The sequence below is a fragment of the Hypanus sabinus genome, unplaced genomic scaffold (assembly GCF_030144855.1).
Source record: "Hypanus sabinus isolate sHypSab1 unplaced genomic scaffold, sHypSab1.hap1 scaffold_1045, whole genome shotgun sequence".
NCBI classification, from domain to species: Eukaryota; Metazoa; Chordata; class Chondrichthyes; order Myliobatiformes; family Dasyatidae; genus Hypanus; species Hypanus sabinus.
In genome coordinates this window covers 62,874-76,161 of record NW_026779098.1, presented here as the reverse complement: position 1 = coordinate 76,161, position 13,288 = coordinate 62,874, and the positions used below count along the sequence as shown (strand labels likewise).

Below are 13,288 nucleotides of genomic sequence, written 5' to 3'. Positions count from 1 at the left end.
GAGTACGGGAGTCGGAGGACACGTTGCAGTTGCAAATGACGTCGGTCAGGCCGCACATGGAGTATGGAGTTTAGTTCTGCTTGCCTTGCTCTGAGAAAAATCTCAACGAACTGGAAAGATTACAGAGGGAGAATTCCGAAGTTTCTGCCAGGATTTTAGGAGCTGAGTTATGGTGCAGTCGGAAATTTTCAGGCTTTATTTTGTGACCATGTAGAGCTGTACAAAACTACAAGGGGCACGGATAAGGCGAATACATGCACTCTTATTCCACAGGACTGGGGTATCGAGAACATTGACGCGCATGATTGAGGTGAGAGTAGCTGAAGACAGAAGCGGGAGAGCGAGTTGAGTTCGATAAAAGGGAAAGAGAGGGATTGGGAGAGTGTGTAGAGGGGGAATAGAGAATCGAGAGAGAGACAGGGATAGAAGAGGAAGAGTTCGGGGAAAGGGAGGCGAGATGCGGGAGGGAGAAAATGCGGATGAAATGGAAGAGGCGGGAGTGGAGTGGGATGAGAGAGAGTGTTCAGAGGAACGAAGGTGAAGAGTGGGCGAGATGGTGGGTAAGATTGCGATAGAGGGAAAGATAATAAGGCAAGGGTGAGAGGCAGAGCTGATGATGTAATGTGAGTCGGTGAGATAAAGACGGTTTTGCCACTTGTTTAAGTCGACCCTATTGACTGTTGACAGAGATCCTGGATCTTTTCAGAAAGATCTGAGCACAGAAGCGCCGACTTCTCGCAGATGAAGCAACGCTTATCCTCACTGCAATGTTCAAAGTGAGGGTACCATCCACATTCAATGCATTCGAAGACTCCAGCCTTCATTTGGAACACGATATTCGAGGCCACTCTCCTATCAAGAAGGGGTAAGCAATATCAGCGTACCTTCAGCAGGCAGCCGTGTATTAGTCCCCAAAATCACTGACGCCCACTCTCGCCAACGACCTGCGGCACCCCAAAATTTCCCACAATCCCACTTTCCCAGCACAGCCCTGTCTCAGTATCCAGAATTTTCTCAATGGTCCACTTTCTCCCTGCAGCCCTTTGTCAGTCCCCAAAATATTCCCACAGCGTCAGTCTCTCCCAAGGCCCCATGTCAGTCCTCAAAATGCTGCCACATCTTCAATGTCTCCCCACAGGCCTGTGTTTTCTGCCTAAGTACTCAGACTCACCACTCCCACCACACAGATCAGTGTCAGTCCAAACTACACTGCCTGACTCTCTCCCCACAGCCCCGTGCCGGAACCCAAAATAATCCCACTGCTCAACCCTCTTCTTAGAGACCTGTGTCAATCACCAAAACACCTCCCGCTTCCCATGATCTCCCCACGGACGTGTCTCAGTCCCCAGAGTACTCCCACTGAACTATTCTCTCCCCTCAGATCTGTGTGTGTCCCCTATGTACACCCCTCCCTCATTCCCTCACCACAGACATGTGCTAGGCCCCAAAGTGTTCCCACTGCCTCACTCTCTCCTACAACCTGGGTCAGTTCCCAAAAGAGCTCTGCAGCTCCAGTCTCTCCCCACAGACCCGTGTTAGTCCCCAAAATACGTGTACATCCCACTTTCACTCCAAGACCCCGCGCGAGTCCCCACGATAAACCCAATGCCTAGCCTTCTCCCTAAAGATCTGTGGCAACCACCAAAACACTCCCACTTCGCACTCTCTTCCCACAGCCCATGCCAGTTCCCACATTAATTCAACTGCACACCCTCTACCAACAGACTTTGTCAATCCCCAAACAAAGCCAATTGCACACGCTCTCCATACAGCCCTTATCAGTCCGCAAACTAATATCAATGCCCACTCCTTCTAGCAAACAGCGTCAGTCCCCAAACTAATCTCACTGCCCACTCCCCTCTCGCAGACTGTGTCAGTCCCCAAACTAAACACATTGCCCACTCCCTTCACTCAGCCTGCACCGATCCCCGACTCACTCTTTTCTCAGAAACTTGCAATACCCCAAATCTCACCCATAGTTGCATTTTCCAATCCAGTATGAACTGCCTTGGTCGCGGACAGATTTCTCAACAAAATTCTGTGAAAATAAATTACTATCATTAAAGTTTGAATTTAAGGAGCGTCACGTTACGTCTGACAAAGGGAGAGCGCGAAGGGATGGTGTGGAAGGAACTCTGTATCTCACACCAGTAGAATGTGATGGCAAGATGCAGGGAGCCTCACTCTGTGTCTGAACCGGGGAGTGTGTAATGCGACGGTGTGGTGGGAGATCACTCTGTGTCTGACACCGGGAGTGTGTGATGAGACGGTATGGAAGGGAGATCACTCTGTGTCTGACCATGGGAGTGTGTGATGGGACGTACTGGAGGGAGACTCACTCTGCGTCTGAACCGGGGAGTGTGTGATGCGACGGTGTGGAGTGAGCTTCACTTTGTGTCTGATCAAGGGAGTGTGAGTTGGGACGGTGATGCTGGAGCCTAACTCTGACTCTGAGCCCCGGAGTGTGTGATGAGACCGTATGGAGGGAGCTCTCTCTCTCTCTCTCTCTCTCTCTCTATCTATCTATCTATCTATCTATCTATCTATCTATATATATATATATATATATATATATATATATATATACTGCTCTTCAGTTCATCTGACAAATACCTCTTCCTAGCTTGAACTGATTTCAAGTAGATTCGATTTAGAGTTGCAGCAATGCAGATCGGCCTCAGTGTAGGATCTTTCAAACGTGGATATGTAATAAAGCCGGTCTTCATTTCTTTTTTTAAAAACTTATTTTATTGCATTTTTAAATGTTTACAAAGTAAAGTATGAAAAAACAATGTATGTAACCCTTACCCCCTCCCCTTAACCCCTCCCCCTAACTGCCCTATAGAAAAAAAAGAGAATGAAAGAAAAAAAAAAGAAAGAAAGAAAGAATGCCTGGTTGTTGGAAGAACTCCACATGCTCCATGGAATTCGTAATAACTTTAATATGTATATTTATTTCTTTCCCCTAATAAGCAATTGTTTCATCTTCAGAGCATCTATATATTTATTCCTGTCTTTTGTAAATAAGGGCTCCAAAATTTCAGAAATGTTTCATATTTATCTCTTAAATTATAAGTATTTTTTTCTAATGGAATACAACCATAGATTTCTTTCTTCCAAGAGTCTATACTTAAATGTGTATCCGATTTCCAAGTAACTGCAATAGCTTTTTTGGCTACTGCCAGTGCAATTTTTATAAATTCTTTCTGATACTTATTTAGTTTGAGTTTCGGTTTTATCCCTTCAATATCACCTAGTAAAAATAATATTGGATTATGAGGAAATTGTGTTCCTGTAATTTGTTCCAGTAAAAGTCTTAAATTTGTCCAAAAAGGTTGAATTTTAGAGCAAGACCATGTCGAATGTAAAAAGGTACCAGTTTCCTGGTTACATCGGAAACACTGATCCGATAAATTTGGATTTATTTTTTTTTTATTTTTTTGTGGTGTAATATATAATTGATGTAGAAAATTATACTGCGCTAATCTTAACCGAACATTTATTGTATATGTCATACTATCAAGACACAGTCTTGACCAATTTGTTTCTTCAATTTTAATATTCAAATCACTTTCCCATTTTTGTCTTGACTTATGGACTCCTTGTTTAAATACCTGTCTTTGAATCAAATTATACATACAATATATAATTTTTTTATTATTTCCTTTTTGAATTAAAATTTCTACTTCATTAGATTTCGGCAATAACATTGTTTGACCTAATTTTTCTCTTAAATAAGCCCTTAATTGAAAGTAACAAAATAAAGTGTTATTTGATATTTTATATTTATTCTTTAATTGATCAAATGACATTAATATACCTCCTTCAAAACAATTCCCTATATATCTAATCACATTTTGAATCCAATTATATAAAAGTTGATTGTCCATTGTGAAAGGAATAAGTCTATTTTGAATTAAAGATCTCTTTGCTAATAAAGATTTTTTTGTCTCATCATCAACATTTATCTTATTCCATAAATCAATCAAATGTTTTAATATAGGAGATTCTTTCTGTTCCCGTATCCATTTAGATTCCCATTTGTATATAAAATCTTCTGGTACGTTTTCTCCTATTTTATCTAATTCTATTCTAATCCATGCCGGTTTATCTTTCTCGAAAAAAGATGCAATAAATCTAAGTTGATTTGCTTTATAATAATTCCTAAAATTTGAAAGTTGTAATCCTCCTGGATCAAATTTCCATGTCAATTTTTCCAACGATATTCTTGATATCTTACCTTTCCAGAGGAATTTCCTCACATATTTGTTTAACTCTTGAAAAAACTTCTGGGGTAATTGATTGGTAATGATTGAAATAAATATTGTAATCTAGGGAATATATTAATTTTTATAGTATTTACTCTACCTACTAATGTTATTGGTAATGCCATCCATTTTTCAAGATCTTGCTGAATTTTTTTCAAAAGTGGTAAATAATTTAATTTGTGTAAGATTTTTATATCATTATCAACTCTTATACCTAAATATTTTATACCATTTGCTGGCCATCTAAATTGAGTTATTAATCGACATTGATTATAATCTCCTTTAGTAAGAGGTAACATTTCACTTTTATCCCAATTTATTTTATAACCCGATATTTTCCCATATTCTTCTAGTCTATAAGATAATTTGCGTAGTGAATGTAATGGATCTGTTAAATAAAGTAGAACATCATCAGCAAATAAGTTAATCTTGTATTCTTCCTGATTAACTCTGAAACCCTTAATATCTGGGTCCATTCTAATTAATTCAGCTGGTGGTTCTATTGCCAACACAAGTAAAGCAGGTGATAGTGGGCAACCTTGCCTTGTTGATCTTGTTAACTGAAATGATGTTGAAATTTGACCATTTGTCACTACTTTAGCTTTGGGATTAGTATTTATGGTTTTAATCCATTTTATAAATGATGTTCCTAGTCCATATTTTTCCAGTACCCTAAATAAAAAATCCCATTCCAATCTATCAAATGCTTTTTCTACATCTAAAGCAACTGCCACACTCATTTCCTCCCTCTTTTGTGCTAGATGGATTATACTAAATAACCGAGTTACATTATCTGCCGATTGTCTATTTTTCATAAATCCTGTTTGATCCATATGCACTAATTTTGGTAAGCATTTAGATGATCTATTAGATAAGATTTTTGCTGTTATTTTATAATCGGTGTTTAATAAATAAATAGGTCTATATGATGTTGGTTTTAAAAGGTCTCTATCTTTTTTTGGCAACACTATTAAAATAGCTGTTGAAAAAGATTCTGGAAGTTTATGCGTTCTTTCCGCTTGATATATTAACTCCATAAAAGGAGGAATTAATAAATCTTTAAACTTTTTTATAAAATTCAGGTGGAAAACCATCTTCTCCTGGAGATTTATTACTTTGAAGTGATCCCAAAGCTTCTTCAACTTCCTTCAATGTAAAAGGCATACCTAATCCCTTCTGTTCTTCTGTATTTAATTTTGGAAGAGTTATTTGTGATAAAAATTCTTCTATCTTAACGTCATCATTCTTTGATTCTGATTCATACAACTCAGAATAAAAATTCTTAAAAGCCTCATTAATTTCTAGAGGTTTATAAGTAATTTCATTCACTTTTGTTCGAATTGCATTTATTGTTTTAGAAATCTGATCTGTTTTTAACTGCCATGCAAGAAATTCACCTAGTTCATAATATCTCTGTTTAGTTCTCATAATTACTTTTTCTGTTCAATATGTCTGGAGTGTATTATGTTTTAACTTCTTATTAATAAGTTGCCTTCGTTTTTCTTCTGTCATATTTCTTTGAGATTCTTTTTCTAATTTTATAATCTCTTTTTCCAATTGATCTATTTCTATCATATATTCCTTCTTAATTTTAGAAGTATAACATTATCTGGCCTCTCAAATATGCTATCATTGCTTCCCACAATATAAATTTATCATCAACTGAATGTAAATTTGTAACGAAAAAGAACTGAATCTGCTTTTTCATAAAATCACAAAAATCTTGACGTTTTAGTAGAATTGAATTAAATCTCCATCTATAAATTGATTCCTCTTTATCTATCATTATCATTGTCATTATTAAAGGAGAGTGATCAGACAATATTCTTGCTTTATATTCCACATTTTTCACTCTATCTTGAGTATTTGTTGATAATAGGAAAAAATCTATCCTTGAATATGTTTTATGTCTATTTGAATAAAATGAATAATCCCTTTCTTTTGGATTGATTCTTCTCCATATATCAATCAAATTTAAATCTTTCATCAATGATAGAGTTAATTTTGCTACTTTTGATTTTGTAATAGCCTTTGTTGATCTATCTAAAACTGGATCTAAACAAAATATTAAAATCTCCACCTATTAATATTTTATCATGTGCTTTAGCCAAATTCAAAAAGACCTCCTATATAAATTTTACATCATTTTCATTTGGTGCATAAATATTCATAAGAGTCCATAGTTCTGAAAAAAATTGACAATGTATAATTAAATATCTTCCGGCCGAATCAATTAATATATTTTGTATTTTAATTGGTAAATTTTTATTAACCAAAATTGCAACTCCTCTTGCCTTTGAGTTAAGTGAAACTGCAATAACATTTCCAACCCAGTCTCTTTTTAATTTCTGATGTTCTATATCCGTTAAATGAGTTTCTTGTAAGAAAGCTATATCTATTTTCATTTTTTTTATTATATGTTAAAATTCTTTTTCTTTTTATTGGTCCATTAAGCCCACTAACATTAAAACTTAAAAAAAATCAATAAATTAGTCATTATTTTTATTTATGTCACTCCAATCTATAATAATACCTAATCTTTCAACTTTCATTGCATCCTGGGAAATCTTTTTAGAAGTCACCATGTTGCTATGTGTGTCCCCACCAATCATCCAGGCAAAACAATAGAAGAAAAATAGAAAATAAAGAAAAAAACAAAATACCCCCTTACTAATGTTGTGAAAGAAAAAAAACACAACATTACCCCCCTCTATTGTACGGGTCATGGCAATCGCCATGATTACACACGTGAATCCCGTAGTAACCGATTCAAAGCTCCGCAGCCCCCCGCAACATAAAAAGTATATATTAAAAAACATACTATTCTCAATTAATATTTCTAAAATTTTACTTTTCTCCCTTATATCGTCCTTAAATGTCCATCAGTTCCATTTGATTTCTCTGTCTTCGTCTTTAACCATTACATTTAGAAATCGCTACGTTTAATTAACGAAGAGATGGAAGGTTTTGTGCAAACACCTCCGCATCTGGATAATCAGAAAAAAATCTTTTTCCTTCCTCCAAAAAATTTATCAGTGTTGCTGGGTGACGCATTAAAAACTTATAACCTTTGTCCCATAAAACATTTTTAGCTGGATTAAATTCTTTCTTTCTCTTCAAAAGGTTATAACTTATATCAGGATAAAAAAGAACTGGTTTCCCTGCTATCATCAACGGACCTTTTCTACTTTTAGCACCCTGGGCAGCCGCCCTCAAAATCTTTTCTTTATCCTGGTATCTTAAACATCTTATCAAAATTGATCGCGGATTTTGATCATCTTGAGATCTTGGTCTTAAGGCTCTGTGCACCCTTTCAATCTCAATTAAAGTTTCTTCTCCCATTTCCAATTTCTCAGGAATCCATTTTTGAAAAAAAATTATTGGGTCTTCTCCTTCGGTACCTTCTTTAAGTCCAACAATTTTAATATTGTTGCGTCTACTAAAATTTTCAAGCTCATCAATTTTTCCCACGAGTTGTTTTCTTTCTGATGTCCAGGCATCATTATCATCTTCCATCTTCTTCATTCTTCCATCCATTTCTTCCATTTTGACGTCCAAATCTGTAATTTTCTTTTCCATTTTTTCCTGTTTCTTTGTCATTTTATCAAACATAGCCTCCATATTTGTTATTGTTTTCTTTAATTACTTTTTGGTAACTTTTAATGCATTTAATTTATGCATTATTTGCCTCAAAATCTTTTTTGTATTTTCAGAGGAACTTTCATCTTCTTCTTCTGCTCCATCTTCGCCTGATTTTTCCAGAGAGTCCGCCTCTCTCTCAGACTCGGTTCACTGTCGATTTCATTCGTTGCTGGGTTTTGTAGTTCTGGTTGCTCTCTTTTGCGCATGCTCGTTCCTTTACGGTTGCGCAGTTCTCGTTGATCTTTTCCTTTAGAAATGGCCGATGCTGCCGCAGTCACCTTTTCTGTTTCACCGGTGCTGTGTTGTAACTGAGTCCGCGGTTCTTCAGTAGAAGTAGGCCTTGATTCTGTTCCAACTTGAGCGGTCTTCGCGGTAGCAGTTTTCTTCATCCTCTGTTTATGAGGCATAGCTTAAAACAATCCAAAGTAATTTATAAGTAACCTTAAAAAAGTATTAATTAACTTTTCTTCACTTAAACATTAATTTATTAACTTTTTTACGGGAGGGCTGGGTTCCAGCGTACCGAGCCTACGTCATCACGTGACTTCCCCCCCCTCCTCCCCGGTCTTCATTTCTGATCCAGTCCTTGGAACAAGCAAGCTCTGGAATTCAGGAACAAGGAACAGTGATTCACCCTCTGCCCGTCTGGGAGTCAGTCATTGAATCGTTAACCCCTCCACACCGTCCCATCACACACTTGCGGGGCCAGACACAGAGTGAATCTCCCACCACACCGTCCCATCACACAATCCCGGTGTCAGACGCAGAGGGAATCTCACTCCACACCGTCCCATCACACACAACCGGTGTCAGACGCAAAGTGAACTTCCCTCCACACCGTCCCATCACACAATCCCGGGGTCAGACACAGAGTGAATCTCCCTCCACACCGTCCCATCACACACTCCCGGTGTCAGACGCAGAGTGAATCTCCCTCCACACCGTTCCATCACACACTCCCGTGGTCAGACACAGAATGAATCTCCCTCCACCCCGTCCCATCACACACTACCGGTGTAAGACACAAAGTGAATTTCCCTCCACACCGTCCCATCACACACTCCCGGGGTCAGACACAGAGTGAATCTCCCTCCACACCGTCTCATCACACACGCCCGGGGTCAGACACAAAGTGAATCTCCCTCCACACCGTCCCATCACACACTCCAGGGGTCAGACACGGAGTGAATTTCGCTCCACACCGTCACATCACACACTCCCGGGGTCAGACGCTGAGTGAATCTCCCTCCACCCCGTTCCATCACACACTCTCGTGGTCAGTCACGGAATAAATCTCCCTCCACACCGTCCCATCACACACTACCGGTTTCAGACACAAAGTGAATTTCCCGCCACACCATCCCATCACATACTCCCGGGTTCAGACACAGACTGAATCTCCCTCCACACCGTCCCATCGCACACTCCCGGTGTGAGACACAGATTGAATCTCCCTCCACACCGTCCCATCACACACTCCCGGGGTCAGACACAGAGTGAATTTCCCTCCACACCGTCCCATCACAAACTCCCAGTGTCAGACACAGAGTGAATCTCCCTCCACACCGTCCCATCACACACTCCCGGCGTCAGTCACAGAGTGAATCTCCCACCACACCGTCCCTTCACACACTCCCGGGGTCAGACACAGAGTGAATCTCCCTCCACACCGTCCCTTCACCCACTCCCGGGATCAGACACAGAGTGAATCTCCCGCCACAGCGTTCCATTATACACTCCCGTGGTCAGACACAGAATGAATCTCCCTCCACCCCGTCCCATCACACACTACCGGTGTCAGACACAAAGTGAATTTCCCTCCACACCGTCCCATCACACACTCCCGGGGTCAGACACAGAGTGAATCTCCCTCCACACCGTCTCATCACACACGCCCGGGGTCAGACACAAAGTGAATCTCCCTCCACACCGTCCCATCACACACTCCAGGGGTCAGACACGGAGTGAATTTCGCTCCACACCGTCACATCACACACTCCCGGGGTCAGACGCTGAGTGAATCTCCCTCCACCCCGTTCCATCACACACTCTCGTGGTCAGTCACGGAATAAATCTCCCTCCACACCGTCCCATCACACACTACCGGTTTCAGACACAAAGTGAATTTCCCGCCACACCGTCCCATCACATACTCCCGGGTTCAGACACAGACTGAATCTCCCTCCACACCGTCCCATCGCACACTCCCGGTGTGAGACACAGATTGAATCTCCCTCCACACCGTCCCATCACACACTCCCGGGGTCAGACACAGAGTGAATATCCCTCCGAACCACCATGAGAGGCCTTGTTGAAAGCTTTTCAAATTCGACTAATACAATATCCACCCCGGGCTTCATCAATCAACCATTTTTCATAAACGATGTGATCAAGTTTGTAAACTATAATCTCACCCACACAAAGCCATTTTGCAAACCTCAAAAAAATATGCCTTTACCGATGTGAGTTGAGTCTATGAGTAAGAATTAATGTAAAGACTAATGCACGAGTCAACCATTTACCGGACGTACAAAAAAGCTGGATGAGCTCAGCAGGGCCGGCAGCATCAGTTGAAAAAAGCAGTCAATGTTTCTGGTCGAGAACCTTCGTCAGGTCTAAAGAAGCAGGGGGCAGGGGCCCTATGAAGAAGATGGCGGAAAACCAATCAGAGGAAAGATCAAGGGTGGGGAGGGGAAGCAGGGCGGGGTTAGGCAGGAGAGGAGAAGAAGGAATCTAAGGGGAAAGCACAATGGGTTGCTGACCCCACCAGACCACCACACCAGCCTCCGGAACCAGCATATTATCCTACGCAACTTCCGCCACCTTCAACAGGAGCCCACCACTAAGGACATCGTTCCCTCTCTACCCCTCTCTTCTTTTCGCAGGGATCGTTCGCACGCATCTATCCGAACTTCTCTTAAATATTGAAATCAAACTTGCATGCAACACTCATTCTGGCAGCTCGTTCCAACACCCTCACAACCGTCTGAGTGAAGAACTTTCCTTTCTTGTTCTCCTTAAACTTTCACCCATCATCCTTAACTCATGCCCTCTGGTTGTAGTACCTCCCAACCCCCATGGAAAAAGCCGACTTGCATTCACCCAATCACTGGGACTTCATCTGTGCAGGGGTGATCGATACCAAAGGGATGGTTTCCATCTTCACTAGAAAGGGGTGGTGGTCAGTATCCTGAGGTTCTGCGCTGTTTTTTCACCACACGTTTTCTGACAAACGATCATCGCAATTGGCAAACAAGAGGAAATCTACAGCTGCTGGAAATTCGAGCAACAAACTCAAAATGCTGGAGGAGCTTCGCAGGTCAGGCAGCATCTTTGGAAAAAAAAGTACTTCTCCTGTTAATGCTGTCTGGCCTGCTGAGTTCTTCAAGCAATTTGTGTGTGTAGACCATCGTACGTTATAGTCTGTAACTTCCTTTTGGAATTGAAGACAATTCGATGTGGCTGAACCGAGGCGAGATAGCCGATCCTTTGCTGAGAGCAAGGAAGACACAAGCTTCGATCGATGTCAGCGCCGTGCGAAAGCCAGTTGCAGGTGCTGAGGTTTGGGCAAGATTGAGTCTGTGTTTTACTTTAGTAGCAATGTTAGATCTGTGAAGGGAGCACTGGTCTGAACTGCCCAGAGAAATTACACTTGCCAATGGAACTGTTTTGAACGCTGACATTAAATTTCTTATAATGGTCTGCACGAATCCTAATCTCTGAAACTACTTCACGAGAATGAGCGTGAAGTCTGTTATTGCAACTACGGGGTAATGGGATCAGATTTAGCTAACTGTACGGACAATAGCTATGTCACCAGTAATATCACAACTTCTGCTGATGGCAGTTACAGAGTCGGCTGGCAGGCTGAACAAACGCTGTCAAGGGGTTATTACAATTCGGCATATGTAGTACCAAATAAATACCATCTGCCAGCGTTGAAGGATGAAGGAGACTGAGCAACGTTACTGGATTGCAGTGTTCCTGTTCTGGGACCGTGGATAGACATGAAAAGCCAGAGAAAGTAGCACCTCCTAGTGGCCCCATATTTTAATTCCGCGTCCCATTCCCATTCTGATATGTCTATCCACGACTCCTCTACTATCACGATGAAGCCACACTCAGGTTAGAGGAACAACACAGCATATTCCGTCTGGGTAGCCTCCAACCTGATGGAATGAACATTGATTTTTCTAACCCGCTAATAACCTTCCTCCCTTTCTTAGCCCATCCCTGATTGATTTATTCCCCACCCTCCCTTTTTACGGAGACACTAATCTTACCTCCACTAATGCCCACTTTTAAGTACTCACCCTGGCATTTTAAAGCTGCACCTTGTCATATTTGATACTTGCACTCTGGGTAAGTTATTCTGCTTGTCTACTCCTCACTTAGTTTTATAAACTTCTACCATTTCACCTGTCAGCCTCCTTCACTTCGTGGAAAACAGTCCAAGTCAGTATGATTTTTCCTTGTAACTGAATCCCGCGGTCCATGTAACATTCCTGTGAATCTTTTTTGCATCGTTTCAGCTTAACCACATCCTTCCTCTCGTGGTGACCAGAACTGCACAGGGTACTCCTGATGGTTTCATTATTGATTTGTACAACTGTATTATGATGTCCCAGCTCCTCCCAAAGCCTTTTGCCGATGAAGGCAAGCATGACGTGCACCTTCTTCACAACCTTGTCTACCTGTGTTGGCACCTTCATGAAATTATGTACCTGTACCCCAAGTCTTTCTTTTCGTCAACAATCCTCAGGAACCTATTTTTCTCTGTCTGTGTCATAACCTGCTTTAACTTTCCAAAATCCATCATTGTGCATTTGTCTGACACTGTAACAAAACCTCTCTATAAATATCTTCAGCAATAAATATCAATGAACCATTCACCTCTGAACCTTGGTCATATATGTTTTTATGAACCACTCACTACACTCATCTCTACTTTGTTGTGCAGGAGAACACATTGCCGCCTCTCTATTTCTCTCATTGACAATTTATCTCTACATAAATAATTGTCTGACTTTTGTTTCCTCCTGCTTCTCTGCATGCCATCACACTTTACCACATTAAGCTTCATTTACCAAGTATTCTTCTCACCAGCTTCCCCCTGTCTTGTTGGAGAGACCAAATGTTCAATCACAACACGTCCCCTCATCACGTTCCCCATCATTGACACCGTGGATTCCGCACATTCTGCCCTTCCATCGGGTCATTAATATCAATAAGTCACTGATGATCCAGAACTGGTCCCTGGAAAACTCCACCAATTATATCCTCCTTACACGTTATTCTGTCTCAGTATGATAACCTGACTTCAATCAATATTAACACACTTCCATCCCAGCACAGAGCTCTTGTCTTGTGCACTTGCC

The 13,288-nt window shown here is 40.9% G+C and overlaps 1 long non-coding RNA gene across 1 annotated transcript in view; it reads right to left on the bottom strand.

Annotated features, from left to right (window-relative positions):
- Window positions 1–714: 714 nt before the first annotated feature.
- Window positions 715–13,288, bottom strand: part of LOC132386163 (uncharacterized) — a 53,546-nt gene continuing 40,972 nt past the window's right edge. Inside the window, exons 5-6 of the long non-coding RNA XR_009509420.1 lie at window positions 1,974–2,038; window positions 715–852 (exon numbers count right to left, since the gene is read on the bottom strand). This is a non-coding gene — a long non-coding RNA (uncharacterized LOC132386163). The remainder of the gene's footprint in view (window positions 853–1,973; window positions 2,039–13,288) is intronic.